Genomic DNA, 15,788 nt, shown 5'->3' with positions numbered 1-15,788 from the left:
TCAAAAATTTTTTTGAAGGAAAAAATATAAAATATAAAAAAAACATGTTCCAAGAAGTGATTAACTACTTTGATTTTTTTTTTTTCAAATACAACACTGACATAAGGCAGCAAAGGACAGAAAGCCCTGTAAGCAAACCATATGTTAAATACTAACGAGGATTTCCATTTCCTCTACAAGAAAAATTTGGAAGAACCTACGTATAAATAGAACAGAACTTTTGATAGAGAAAAGGGATTAGGGTAGAAGAAAAACTGGAGAACAACCTGTTGTTGAATCCATCATCTTTTTTATTGTATTTCAAACAAAGTTTTCATAAATCTGGTAACAATCCCAAGGATATTTTGATGGAAGATTACCTTACTCCACAAATTTTAAACACAGACATTTCGTGGCTGTAACAACATGATTAATTTATGAATTATTCCACCCAGCATTCAAATGGAATAAAAGAGAAACAGGTTCCAACCAAGTCTCTGTAGTACCAATGGTTATCCACTGTTAATCCTCCAATTTCCAGTTCTTCAGAGATCCCCCAGGAATTCTCAGCTAAGGGATTCTCAACCAGGTAGGTTATACATATTACATATACCCAAATAGCAAACATGAATCCATGTGCACACACCTCTGTTCTCAAAGACAAAGCTCAGATCCTGCTCTACCAAAATGAAATCTTGATTTGAAATCTAAAATACCAGAATCTGGCAAAGATAGCATGCATCACAAATATGCAGGCAGCAGATCAGGATAGAATGCATGGATTAGATCCTGAGGGATGCTGATATGTTGATATAAGGCACTTCAAAAACTCAAAGGCTGAGGTGTTCTCTTCATAGAGTGTTAGTGGAAATAGTTCTTACTAGAAGATGTCTTTCCAAAATTATGATACCTTCTTGCATAAAAAGGGTGCCTTCTTCCAAGGAGAAGGTAAAAGGGCCACACCAATGTTAAAAGGACTGGTTTGAAAAAAAAAAAATTGAATCGGGCCTGTTTTTAAATAGGATGCTTTCAGAGCCCTCAAAAGTACATGTGCATTTAGACCTAAAAAATGTTTGAATAATTCATTTAAAATTCAACATGAGAAATTTAACAATCCTGAAAATATGACCAAATACATAATTTCTCAATTCTACCCCTTATTCTCATGATGGAAATGCATTTCTGATATAAATAAATAATCTAACATCACACATGAGAACTGCAACAATCTGGGGAGCAAGTTCTTTTAATCAATCATCTATTCCAAAATGGGTAATCAGACTTTTCTTTCCTCACAAACTCGTAACATTATTTGTGGCACTGGAACAGGAAAGAATACATTAAGTGCTGACAATCTTCAGGATTTAAAAAATAACAGAAGAAGACAAAACAACCCACACAGTCTTACCATGACTAAATGTGGTCTCTTGAAATATGCCTGATACTGGAATTAAGTAACTGTAAAATTGGGCAACAAGAAGCCAACCTCAAAATTACAGAGCCAGAAATTCTGGTTGGAAAAGGCACGGTAGGTCATCCAGCCCAGGTCATTTCCAAAACACTACAGTTCTCAGACAGTTCTGTCCAAAAGGACTCGAGATCTCCAGTCACACTGTGGAAAGGAGGAAATTTTCCATGGATAATGGCTAGGCAGGCCACTGCATTTTGCCTAGATTTTATCAACAAGTTTGTGTTCGTACAATGGGACATTAATTTATGCCAAAATCCAGACCAGCGGGTCATCCAACCCAAGCTCCTGCTCAAAGCAGGGTCAACCCCGCATTCAAATGAGGTTGCTCAACACTTCCCTCTAAATGAGGGCTGGTAAGGCTGCATGATGACTGGATTCAGATAGCTGGGCATATTTGGGAAGCCTGAAAGTTTTTCTATGCAAAATGCAGCCACTGAAGCCTGACCAGCAGCTTAACACGGATGGTGAAATGTAACAGGCACACCAAAATCATATTTTTATATGTAGGAAGATCAGGAGCCATTCACCAGGAATAAGACAGAAAAATGTAAGCTGGGGGGGAAAAAAAAAAAGCCCCTCTTCCCATTCCAACAGTTAGGGGGAGATGGAATGTTGTAATCCCACCAGAAATCCCAGTATTCTCCATATCCAACAGGTAAAAGTGACAGAGAGACCAAATACTGAATTAAGTAGACTTCTTCATTCATGTCTACCTCTGGGTGGTGAGAATTCAAATTAATCAAGTCCTGATCTATCACCTGATAATCAAATGTGAATCTGTCTGGGTAACCAAGAGAAGTGATTTTTCCAGGTACAATCAGCTGAATGCTGCACCACCTGGCCTGTAAGTTTGAGTCTGAAGCAAACTTTACATGCAGAATTTTGGACATTTTAAAGGAACAACCTCCAGGGCATACTGCTGTTGGTTTTGTCAGAACAGTGTGTGTGGAGCTGGCTGAGGGTGGGGCTGCTGCATCTGCATTTCTGGCAAAGCCCCTGGGTGGGCAACCCCTACCTATGACAACTTATCACTTTTACTTCCAAGTTCATCCTTATTAAATACTTCATTCCAAGTGTTCAGTCTGGGAGAGGCTTATTAGCTGTTTCTTCACTGGACATGACATAGACCACAGCATTTGAAGAATAAATCTCTGGCTGAAACTGCAGGCTCCAAAAAGTCTACCCAAGATAAGTATGAGATTAAAGAAAAACACCCCAAAAAAACCAATAAAATGAAATGAAGTAAAATAAAATGAAACCAAACAAAAATGAAATGAAATAAAATAAAATAGTGGTGATGTAGGAAGCGTGTATACTGGCAACACCCCTGTGATAAAGAGCAGAACAGATGATAAATTTCTGTTTCACAAAGTTCTAACCAGCTCAACATGCACTTTTCCTCATGGGTCTCCCACCAAAACTCCAAGCACCTCTTAGAAATGCTAAGACAGACACAAACTTTCTGCTTTTTACCCAGCTGATGCAGACCTTCCTCCTGATCTGCATCAATCACAGTGGCAGGATAAGCACTTGGCACATTAAAAACTTGTAACAGCTATTAAGCCATTAATTAGAAAATTTTAATTACAGCATACACATATCCCAAAGGTTATACAGCCCAAGAAAGACTAGAACATGAATGTAGAGCATGCTAATAAAATCAAAGAAAGCAGATGCAAATCCAACTCTTTTACAGCAGTAGTTGCTCACATTCCAATTGATTCAACTGAAAGCTCCGCTACTTTTAAGAAAAATTAAAGTCTGGCCCTTTGTAACTAATTTTCTTTCACAGCCCAAATAAACCAATACAACATTCAAGGGACCACAGAATAAATTTAGTTTGGAAAGCACCTCAGGACACCTTACATAACCCAACCTGACATTAAAAAAACAAAGCAAAACAAACAAACAAAAAAAACCAAAACAAAACCAAAAATCAACCAACTAAACAAACAAAAACCAATAACAACATTTTTTTTTTACCAATTAGTCCTTTTCTGAAGACACACCCCTTGGACCAAAAGATCCAGAACCTGTAAGAAGCATGTAAGATTCTACATCCTATGAGGTTATAGAACCACCCATAGAACCATCAATAATTTTGAATTAATTTAACTCTACTTTTACATACCAGTGTTGTAAGTAGCAAAACAGTACCAGCAAAAGCCTCTGTATCAGTTTCATGTAACAAAACCATCTTATGCAACCTCTAAGACTTCTCTAACTGCCTTTCCACTGTTATTTTAAAAAGCCTTTTTTAGAAGGACAAAGAACCATGGTATATGATCAAACACTAATAAATACACCTTTTTCCTTAGCTGTATATAGCCTTTATTAAAGAAATTAGAATAAAAATAATTATTACAAATAATATTCTTGTCTGAAAAGTACTGAATGAATACAACAAAAAAAAAAATCTCAGAAATTCCACAAAAACTGGCATTAAGATAATCTTCAAAACCAATGCCACAAAAATTTGTGGTTTAGAATTCGAGGGCGCTCTTCTTCAGCAAACACTTCTGCCTTTTTTTTAAACAGTGCTTAAATCAGGAAAAAAAACCCAATAAAGTGCAGATCCCAAGCCCACTTCACTTCCACGTTCTGTGAAATCTGTGCACGTGTGAAACCACCAAACGCACGGCGTGGAATTCTGCTTGGGAAGGAATGAATACAAACTGGGAGAGACGTGTTTTTATTGCACCAACAGTCAGGTGTGAGCCCCAGGCCATCGTCTGAAATGCTTGCTCTGCCTGTGATTCAGCAATAATTGCCGAGGGTGACTCCTGAGTATTTCCTGAGGTGGGAATCTCCCCACACCAGACCACAACCCCTGGACCACAGGGGGGATTCCCTGGGTAACCCTCGCTGTCACCCAGCAGCAAAGGCTCTGCAAGTGTCACAGTGGTGCTTTTAGCACACATTTTCAGCTTCAAGGCTGAACAGAGGAAAGGTTTGTATACTTTGGCTTCCAGCGTTTTGGTCACTGAGATCGACCCGTGGCCAGGGCAAAGAAACAAAATAAAATCTCTAACAAGACAAATAAGGGTTCAATTCCAGAGGGTTACCTACTGACATAAGTAATTAGAGTAACGAATGCACTCCTTGACTGAGGATCTTTTTTAAATTTTAGCCCATGATTTTTTGTCACTTCTCACAACTTTAAGAATCACCTACTTAGAAAATGCCAGCTTCTTCCTTCTAGATGAGTTCAAATAATATCTTATAAAATATGGTATTATTCAGCATATTTCTATTTTTGCAGTGTCTACAGACACTTTGTCAAGACAACTCTAATGACTTCATGAACTCAAGATTTTATGTAGAGTCCTTCCTGAGGTCTTCAGTCTTCACCATTATTGGTTTCTTGTGACCAGAGCACAGAAAGGCTAGTTTTCTGCTTCGTTAATAAAATAATCACACACAAAACTACTTTTTAAATTTCTCTAATGGCCCTCATTAAGTTTCCTATATCACAAAGATCTTTTTACTTCCAGAGAAACACATTTTTACAAAATGTACATAAACTGCTGTGGGAATTCTGATGAAGCTGATACAATTCAAATATATTGTGCTTTGGAGGAAAACCCCCTTCCCTCACAAAGCCTTCTCTCCATACACCTCCAAAAAACCCTCAGGAAGTAGTCTGAATTCAACTGGAATTAAACATTTCTGTTATGCACAGCCAGGCAATACTTATAATTAATCAAGTCCAGATCAACAATCTCTGAAATCCTGGTTCAGAATAATGACAATCAGAAGCCCTGGAAGTTAGTTTGTATTCTACACAAAAACCAAGAACTAGGCAAATTAACCTTCTAAATCCTTCCTAAACACACTCTGGAATACATTATGGCAACCTAGCAGGTCAATATCTTTAACCTTGTAAAAACATTTTGAAACCTTTTATTGATAAGTTCATTTCTAACAGTGTTTTACCTTGGCCCCTTTCAAATGCAGGACAAAGGTGGGTTACTCCTAAAAGGGTGCACTGAAAATACTAAGCATTTATACCACATAATTTCCGCTTGCTATAACAATAAAAGTAAAAAACCACAAACAAATCCAAACTAAAACAACAACAACAAAAAAAACAACCACAAACCAAACCCCAAAAAGTCAACTTCTAACTTTATTCAACTGTGGACATAGCACTAGGGTAACATATATATACATATATTTCTATTTTTGCACATGTATATATATATATTTTTTAAGAGAGAAGTATGCACTTACTTTTAGATATTAAAACAAAAAAGATCCATGTATAGCAAAGTCTTCAGGGCACACAGTCAATTTAAATTTAATGGTTTCCAAAAAACAAATGTAATTTGCCTACGTTTTTGAATTTTTCGAGCACATTAATTGCTGTCTCTTATCCTTTCAAAGAAAAGGTGATTCTTAAACCAATATTGCTCTTTCAGTCCCAATAAAGGGCAAGTCAGGCCTCTTTATAAACATTAAAGGCAGTTCATGAATTCATTTATAAGGGTAACTCTATCAAATCTCAGGTACCTTCAATATCAATAAAGTTATATGGCTGTAAGCATCCAATAACTAGAAAAAATGTATTCCCAGAAATCCTAAAACAGAAACTGATTTTTATTTTCTAATGATAAAATTAACCTGATCCTGGAGTATAAACACCTCATTTTATCATTCACAATACTAAATTCCCGCAGGAATCATTGCTAAGTGGATTAAACAAAAGTGTTTCTAAACTCAGTTTCTCATTATTATACTATTTCAGAAGTTGCACCCCGTGGAAAGTCCTTTTAAAAGCTCAACTGGCAAATGTATGCTAAAATATTTTGTTTTCCATCTAAAACTACACGAAATTCCAATCCTCAGAGACAGGATTTCCAGTTTATTTCTCTCTATACACACACACACTAAGCTGAGGAACGGTAACATAGTAAAGTGTTGTTAAAGTTTTGAGAAAAGCAAGCCCAGCACAAAGAAGTTGACTGTAGGTCTCTTTTCCTCAGAAATTTAAAAAAATCCCAAACATCCCTGTCCTGTGTTCTGCAATAAATGAAAGACGTTTAAGTAAAAATGCAGGTATTTAATATAAATGGATACTAAATCAAACCCAAAGTAATACAATTCCAGTATTTCTCTCGAGCCCACCTCAAGATAAAAATAAATCAATTCTAGCGGTGTGTTCTGGCAAAGAATTTAATGAGGAAAAGAAAATTCAACTGTAAAGAACTACAAGACCAAGTTTTGGCCACAATGCACAGAATATTGGATAGCTTTTACCTTTGTTCACCTTATTCAGAAACCTTAGGGAGACACAGAATGGACTTACATTTACTTATTTACAAGCTAACAGAAGTTCAAAATCTAGAGCATGCACAGAAAGCTTTGTCAGCAACAAAATGTCTTCATGGTATCAGATGACAGGTTTCAAACAGATCAAACCTTTTCTAATTATGTTTTTTAAATATACTTATTAGTGTCCCTCGTTCTATGAAGACATCAGCTGTAATTAAAATAAGAAAAGATGGTTCTTTCTTGTTCTTCTCCTCACAAATTTGTTGTCTTTGAAACTACTTTACAGCCAAATAACTCTTCTAAATAAAAGGCCCTCTCATGTTTGGCATCATGGTTCAAACCCACCTTTCTTATTTACCAAACAGCCAATTCTGTGCAAGACATTACACTGGAGCAAAAACAAAAGGAAATACAATTAGGAACAAGCACAGCATAAAACTTGTTTACTGTCTTCTTTGGCTCTGAAACATCAAAAAAAAAAAACCCCATTCCATAGGACCCCTAACAGAAAGCAGAACAGGAATGGCTTAAGTGTGAATGGAGCATTTATTTTTACTTACCAAGGAGATCCATACATATTTACGTAGACATCAAGGCAATTTCAAAAGTATATTGTTAATCTGGGCTTCTGAATCAATGTTCAAAACACTCCAGTTTTGGTTTAGGAGTCCTGCACCTTAATCTAAGTTTTCCACTGCAAACTGAGTTAAGGACTCGCTGCCACATGAGTGACCACTAAATAACCTCTAGGCACAAATTATCTCAGAGGGTTTTCAGAGATATTAACAGAAAATCACAGTCAGTGCTCTTTTCTGCTGTATAAAAAGCTGCCTTTTTGCTGGCCTGGAAGAGAAAAGAATTGACTAGCCATGAATAAGTACTATTTTTATGTCCCCCATCTGAAGTTCAAATTTGGTCCCTCAGCTCTCTGCAACAACCTGGCGTCACAAAACCATCTCCAAATCTTTGGAAGTTTTGTATTTTGAGTCTTCAAATTTTATGCTGAATTACTTCAATCAAATAAAAACCCCGAGGAAGGAGACAAAAAAAATTTAAAAAAAAAAATAAAAAAAATAACTTAAGCCATTCTAATTTTAAGGCTAGTAACATTGTTACAGAGAATCCTTTCATAACCTTGTAGGTTTGGTGCAAACTGTTTATGAGTTGCTACAAGGGATGGTTGGTTTCTGCTTCTCAGATGAATGGGGTTTGTTCAGTTTGGTTTTTGAATGTTAAAACGACTTCCAAGGTGAAGTTAAGCAACCTGCTTCACTGTTGGGAATTATATTCGCTTCTTGCAGTTGATTTAAGAGTAGCCACCATTAACCAAACCCGAAGATTGCTGCTGCTTGGAGGATAGGAAGGCATAAAACACATTTCAGAGGGGTACCAACTGTCCTTACTCTTTTCCTTGATCCCTGTTGGATGACACAGGATCTTTATCTTACTGAAAAAGCCATAACAAAAAAATAAGCTGTCAGTAGTGAGCATATTTTCTAAATTCATCTTAGCAAACACTTCTCTAAAGTCAGTCTGTAATTCCCCTAGAAGTGAAGCATAGAAAGTTTTTCCTTGCCACACAGAAGACTGGCATTTTCATAACAGGACTGTCACTGGCCACAGATTCCTACCACACCAGAGATCAAATCCTTTCCATTTTTTTACTGCTACTCACACAGTCATTGCAAACCTAATGTGGAAAAGGAATGAAAACTGCCTTTCAAAGATCTGAGGTAAAAACACTGCCTTTCTGAAATCCAGGTGTTCCAAACAAGGGCTAATGAACCAAACAAGACAAAAGGTGCATCCTGACAAGAAAATAAAGAACTGTCTCAACAACAGATACAGCCCAATCTGGAAATTATAAAATCATAATATAATCTGTTCTCAGCTTATGCATAAAATATTTTTTCTTAACTTATATTTAACTATTTTCTTTACATTTAACAATTTTCTTTATATTTAACCAACAGCAAATGATTTATTCTATTCCATTAAAAAGAAGAACTTCTATTTGATTGAGAGATATTTATACCTTCTGAAGCAACATATATCCAGTTTTTAACATTGTGAACATTTTCATTACAACCATATTATAAAAACTTGATGAGCATCAAAAATAGAAAAGGAAATAAACTTAAGAAACAAAGTCTCTTAGAATAACTTCAGTCATGGAATCACAGAATGGCTTGGGTTGGAAGGGACCTTAAAGATCATCCAGTTCCAACCCCCTGCCATGGGCAGGGACACCTTCCACTAGTCCCAGGGTGCTCAGAGCCCCATCCAACCTGGTCTTGGACACTCACAGGGATGGGGCAGCCACAGCTTCTCTGGACAACCTGTGCCAGGGCCTGCCCACCCTCCCAGGGAACAATTTCTCCCTGATATCCAATCTAACCCTGCTCTCTGTCAGTTTGAAGCCATTCCCCATGTCCTGGCACTCCAGGCTCTTGGAAATAGTCTCTCTCCATCTTCCTTGTGGGCTCCCTTCAGGTCCTGGAAGGCCACAATTAGGTCACCCCAAAGCTTCTCTTCTCCAAGCTGAACAATCCCAACTCTCTCAGCTTTTCCTCAATGATGATATGATCCTACTAATGCTTTCTTGTATCTCCACAGGCAGTTAAATGCAAATTACAGTCCATATCCTGCTTCTGCTTCTCTATAAAATGAGTGGTCCTGTAAGTTTGAAAAAGACAGTCAATTGACGAAACAGTTTTAATTTTTTTTTTTTACTTTTAGTTAAAAAAAATATAAAATTTAATAAAAATAATAAAATATTTACATTTTTTTGTTTTAACATTTTATAACTTCATTACTAGTAACATTAATGACACATAAACACATTAGCAAAGCCTACTGGGAGCACTGACAGAAAGTGCATATTCTACAATAACAAACTGAAAACTGAAATCCAGAGCCTCAGGAAACAACTACTGACTCTGGGGGACTCCACAACCCATTTCTAAAATGATGTCACCTTATCTCAGAATGTATTTGTGTGGGAGAAAAAAACCCCAAGAGTTTCCAGAACTTTAAAAGTAGCTGTTCCCAACAGAGAAAACCCCTTGTATGTAGCAAAAAACACTCAGCAGGGATTAATGAGGGTTTCCCAGAAAGCAAGTGCCTATTCTAGGTGTGTAACAACACCTGAAGCATCTCTAAACCTGCCCACCTTCTTCCACATCTCTTCTGCCCTCGCTCCGTTTGCCCAAAAGGACATGTGCAGCAGCAAGTACTTCTAGAGCAGCTATTTTCTTGGAAATAGCTTAGAGCAAGTATCTGTCAACCCTTTCAGCTCATACTTAATCAGTATCCTCACCCACAGCTGCATCTCTTCTCCGGGGTGTTCATAGAGCAGAGTAATTACAGCAAGAAGGGACTCACAACAATCGTCTGGTCCAACTGCCCGAGCCCTCCAGGGCTCAGCAAAAGTTAAGAGCACATGAAGGGCATTGTCCAAACGCCTCTGGAGCACTGACAGGCCTGGGGCATTGACCACCTCTCTGGAAGCCTGTCCCAGTGTCTGGCCACCCTCTCAGCACAGAAATGCTTCCTAATGTTCAGCCTAAAACTCCCCCGAGGCAGCTTTGAGCCGTTCCCACGCATCCTGTCACTGCATGTCCTGGAGAAGAGACCAGCACTGCCTTTCCCCGTTTTTCGGCCTCAGGAAGATGTGGAGAGCAAGGAGGGCACCCCTGAGCCTCCCTTTCTCCAGACTGGACGAACCCAGAGCCCTGGGCTGCTCCTCACAGGACATGCCTTTCAGCTCATAATATTCATGCTTTCACACACATTTATTGCTACTTGAAAGAGATGACTGCAAATTGTGTATTTTTCTGCTTTTATTCAGATTAGAAGGCTACAGTGCCTTGGTATGGCTATGCTGTCACACAAGAGCTCTCAAGAATGCAAAGACTTCATGAGCAGAGTACAATCCTTCAATAGGTACAAGAACTGAAACACAATCAGTCAGCATGTTCAAACACTGATAGTAATGCCACTGTGAACTGCTTTTCTAGAAGAAAACACAGTACACTAACCCCTTTTTAAGCCCTTTGTTGGAGTAAAATCAACAGCTCTAACAACAGATCCAAGGCTACAATTACTACTGGAATAATTAGAGTCTGAATGCTTTGTACCTTTGCTTGCACCCCTATATCCTTCCTCTCCAAAGAAAATAGTTTTAAATACTGTCAGCCCTTAGTCCCAGGTTCCAACTGTATTCCATGGATTACAAGCAATCCACCTTTCTGTACAGATTGCTTTGTCCTGTACACATCTGCTACAGCCTTATAATCCAAAGGAAAGATAAATAGAAGCAAAAGTCAGAATTTGGAACCACCCCTTAAACTAGCATAATCGTGTTATTATTTATTTTTATTTATTTATGGGTTTTTTAATTTATTATTATTTATTTCCCTAAAACAAACAAAGGATTCCAAATGGCTTTATAAATATTACACCCATTTATCTAGCTCTGATTCAAAGGACTGGAAAGTTTACTGGGCAGTGTCTGTAACGATGTGATCACAGGAAATATTAGCCTCATGTATGCAACCAAACTTAAGGCAGACACAGATGCCACATCCAGCTGCTGGAAAACTGCAGAAGAGTTCAGTGAAAATGACATCCCCAAAAACGCCTTCAGAAATATCCATCACCACTTGTACACGTAAAGTAAAACAACTCAATTCACTTTTTTCTTAACTCAGAAAGTCCTCTGTGATTGCTCAGAAAGAAATTTACGGGTAATTCTGCTTCTTCTGGCCTACCCTATAATGGAATTTACGTTTTTAGTGGTTTCATTGAAAGATTGGACAGAACCCTCAGAATTCATTTAATTCTCATCTGTAAAAGCAGCACCACTTCTGGAGACTCAGGTCTGGAGAGCAGGTACCTTTGCTCAAGGGATGCAAAGGGATAAGGTGAGACTGGGGTTGCAATAGGACTTATCAGGAAAGCTAAATCCATCCCTCAAATTTAAGGTATTTACTTTTACCAACACAAGCAGGGGTTATTTCCACATACATCTGAAGTCTTTAGAAGTATGAGAGAGCCAAAACAGAAAAACAACCCCTGCACTCTGAACTTCTGGTGCATTCTTAGGATTATAAATACCAAAGTAACAAAGTAATGAAGGGTAATATGATAAAATACAGTGTCTGAAAGTTACCCTGAAACACTTAGGTAATCTGCCACTTACACTGCACTTAAATGTGGATTTAGTCTGCATGACTTAAAATTTAATCTGCAGCCTGAAACCTCAAGTGTGCTGGGGGAAAAGCCCAACACAGAAGAAAAAACATAGCTGAAAAAGTATCAAGATCGGTTTAAGATTTTTTTTCCCCTTCATTATTATGATAAAGTTAATTTTACATAAGCAGAAAGAACTTTCTTGTAAGGGCATTCAAGCATCAAACGCTTCACAAACAGACAACAGCAGATTACAAAACACACACAGGCACATCAGACACAAACCCTGTGTACCTGAATGGACTCAAATGAACATGGACAAGAAGGTGGTGTGAACTTTAAAGATTCACAAAAAGCTTGTTCCCATCACACCACAAACTTTTTTTCCATTTGGTGTTGCAAGCTTTCCTGGAAGTTGGGTTTTCAGTAAGCCAGGAGGAACCCAGCCAACCACTCAGATAGACACCCTACTTAGATGTCTCAGCAGTTCTGTCAACATTTGGAGGACGCCAGTTACTGCCCTTAAGATTGCAGTTCGGTTGTTCCTCTGGACCAGAAATATGCTTTCCAGCCTAACTGTACTTTGGCACCTCCAAATCAGTGCAGCTATCATCAGCCTGACACCACAGAAACAGCCAAGGGTGTCTAGGCAGCAATATTCTTCACCCAACTCTGGCAGTAGTTGTGTCACTTGGAAAGAAACCTGAAGTTGGCCTAACAGTCCCTGGTGTCAAAGACATGCAGGAAACAGTGAAGGGGTCTGTAATTAATACAAAGAACTTTAACTGCATTGAGAGGTCTAGTGAGACAGGGACTGATCAATGTCTCCAAATCACGGAATTAGGGAATATCTGAGTTGGAAGGGACCCACAAGGATCACAGAGTCCAACCCCTGGCTCTTCACAGGACCATTCCCAACAACCCCACCATTTGCCTGAGAGTGTTGTCCAAGATCTCCTGGAGCTCTGGCAGCCTTGGTGCTGTGCCCACTGCCCTGGGCAGCCTGTTCAGTGCCAACCACCCTCTGGGGGAAGAACCTTTTCCTGAGATCCAACCTAACCCTCCCCTGAAACAACTTCTTGGCCATTCCCTCGGGTCCTGTCCCTGTTCCCCACAGGGCACAGATCAGTGCCTGCCCCTTCTCTTCCTCTCCTGAGGAAGTTGTAACTGCAGTGAGGTCTCCCCTCAGTCTCCTCTTCTCCAGCTGAACACTCCTCAACCATCTTCCCCTCAAGGCCCTTGAGGAAGTTTATGTATGAACACGACAGAAGCAAATGTGTCACCAGGTATGCTCAGTTTTCAATAATTCTAGGTAGAATTAACCTTGAAGGAAGCCTTAAACTTAATTACAGAAATGATCAGTAAACAATTTGGATAAAAACATATCCAAAGGTGACAGATCCTATTTTGATGCTCATTGTCTCAACGTGGTTGTGTACACAATCCATCTACCTCCTCAACTCGACTACAGTAAGACACCCTCTCAGCTCTAAGTTAGAGGGAATGTCTCAGGCTAACAGCAGAAAGAATTATTGGTGCAGTTCTGTCTGCACCTAACAGACACTGTCTGCCCTGCAAACTGAGTTTGAGAATGCTCAGCAGCCCATTGGGGACTGAGAAACTGACAGTGAAGTACAACACTAGCACCAACATTTACTTTAGCCATTCAATCCATGGATGGGGAAGTACTCAAAACAAAGTCACACATTTAAAAAAAAATGTACACGGAAGAGCCAAATCTGAAGAGCAGAAAGAAAAACGGCCAGAAAGCAAAATCACCAGAAAGCAATGAGAGCAGAAATAATTAAACAAGTCTACTGAGAGAGGTGTTCAAGCATTGTGACAAAAACTACCCAAAGTTACATTAAAATACTGCAGTGAGGTGGCAAAAGATGCATTCACAATGTGCAGTTCATAGGCAAAAAGGAACTGCTGAGATAGGAAAGGAACATTCCTTATAAACTGTAGTCTCCTGAGAAGAACCAAAGCTGCAGTGAGAGTTCAAGAGTATCCCACTGAAGGCTCTCCTCAGGTGCTGAGGTATCAGGAGGACACAGTCCACCTTACCATACATATCAGAAGCCACAAAAATTAATCTCTTTAAAGACCAGAATTATAGAAAGTGTTTCAGATGCCTGAAGATTCAGAGAGATTTTCAGGAATACTTCAACACCTAACACCACTTGGAGTAACAGATATTAGGCACCACTGAAAAAAAATCAGACTAGATGGTTCACCACAATTAATGATCCTGGACAAACGTTTGAAAACTTGGCCATGCACAAGTTTGGTCCTGGAAAGCGAAGAAGCAGAGAACTCACAGCCAGGGCTTCCCAACCTCTGAGCTAGAGAGCTAATCACAGGGTTCTCCTTCCTGTTGACAGGGATACCACTAATTTTTGTGGTGCAGGGAAGGCAGGCAGGCAGGCCCCTGCTGCTGCTCCTCTAAACTACTTCTAAAATCCCCTTTTGTAGCGACCCGTGAGCCACATCACTAAAGAACAGACACCACTGCACATGGGTATCGGTGCTGTGGTACAGGGAGGGGCTCGGAGGAGGAGTCAGGCAGGTGGAGGCAGGTGATGGCAGGAGAAGGCAGGTGATGACAGGTGGAGGCAGGTGATGGCAGGTGGAGGCAGGAGAAGGCAGGTGGAGGCAGGTGACGGCAGGTGGAGGCAGGTATTGGCAGGTGGAGGCAGGAGAAGGCAGGTGATGACAGGTGGAGGCAGGTGGAGGCAGGTATTGGCAGGTGGAAGCAGGTGGAGGCAGGAGAAGGCAGGTGGAGGCAGGGGGAGGCAGGTGGTGGCAGGAGAGGGCAGGAGAAGGCAGGTGGAGGCAGGTGGATAGCAGGTGATGGCAGGTGGAGTGCGGCACAGGGAAGGCTTGCAGGAGTCAGGCAGGCGAAGGCAGGAGATGGGAAGCGCAGGCGGGTGGAAAGCAAAAGGCAAGGAGAAGGCAAGGGCGAGGCAGGTGAAGCCGGACCCGGCCGGGACCACCCCCCGCCCCGCGTTCTCCGGCCGGGCTGTCCCGCCCGCTGCCCGCCCCCAGCTCCGCGCCCGCATCCCGGGGGAGGGCAGGGCGGGGAGCCCTCGGGAGAACCGGCTGTCCCAGCCCCGGGGGAGGGCAGGGCGGGGATCCCTCGGGAGAACCGGCTGTCCCAGCCCCGGGGGAGGGCAGGGCGGGGATCCCTCGGGAGAACCGGCTGTCCCAGCCCCGTGGAAGCGGCGGGGGCGATGCCCGCGGCCCCTCCCGGCGCTCCTCACCCGGATGTGCATCCTCAATGCGCTCCCCGCCCGCCTCCCCGGCCGGGGCCACCTCGGCGCTTCCAGATGGATTCTCTGTGTGTCCCCCCCCCCTCCCATCCCGGGATGGGTTTTCTCACCTTCTGCCAACGTAACTGGTGTCGTCAGATAACTTCTACGGCAGGAGTTGCTTGAGGAAGGAAAGAGCCCCGTGTGTTTCGGGGCATTGCGTAAGATTACATCACCCAGATAAATATGCATTAGGAGGCGGGGAGTATCCATCGGATAGGCGGGACCGTGTGAATTTCATTGTGCGAAAGGTGCGGCTTTTTTAAACCCCTCGGTGCCGTTGGGTCGGGGGGAGCCTTCGCCTCGCACGCCGGGCGGAATAAATGATGTCTCTTTCCTAAACTAGGCTCTGTGTCCGTGTTTTGAGAGCTCCTGAAGATCGGGAACAGGCTCCGCGCCGGGGCGGGGGGAGCGCCTGCTCGTCCCGGGACGGGTCGGGGCCATCCCAGCTGCTCCTTGTTCCTTCCCGGGGCAGCCGCGGAGACCGTGGATGGAGCTCCTGGATGGAGCTTTTGCCCCTCTGCCCTTTGTTTTCTCGGGCAGTGGCTGCTCCACCCAGC

The 15,788-nt window shown here is 41.3% G+C and overlaps 1 protein-coding gene across 2 annotated transcripts in view; it reads right to left on the bottom strand.

Annotated features, from left to right (window-relative positions):
* The window catches only part of CCDC91 (coiled-coil domain containing 91), a 96,105-nt gene extending 80,653 nt beyond the window's left edge, over positions 1-15,452 (bottom strand). The window contains exon 1 of one of the 2 annotated variants that reach the window (XM_050324578.1): positions 15,300-15,452. The gene's annotated coding sequence lies outside the window, so the exon portion shown is untranslated. The remainder of the gene's footprint in view (positions 1-15,299) is intronic. The other variant, XM_050324577.1, reaches the window with a different exon arrangement.
* Positions 15,453-15,788: the final 336 nt, after the last annotated feature.

Source organism: Myiozetetes cayanensis, unplaced genomic scaffold, assembly GCF_022539395.1.
Source record: "Myiozetetes cayanensis isolate MyiCay16 unplaced genomic scaffold, myiCay2020 scf3, whole genome shotgun sequence".
Taxonomy (NCBI): domain Eukaryota; kingdom Metazoa; phylum Chordata; class Aves; order Passeriformes; family Tyrannidae; genus Myiozetetes; species Myiozetetes cayanensis.
This window is presented reverse-complemented; position numbering and strand designations above follow the sequence as displayed.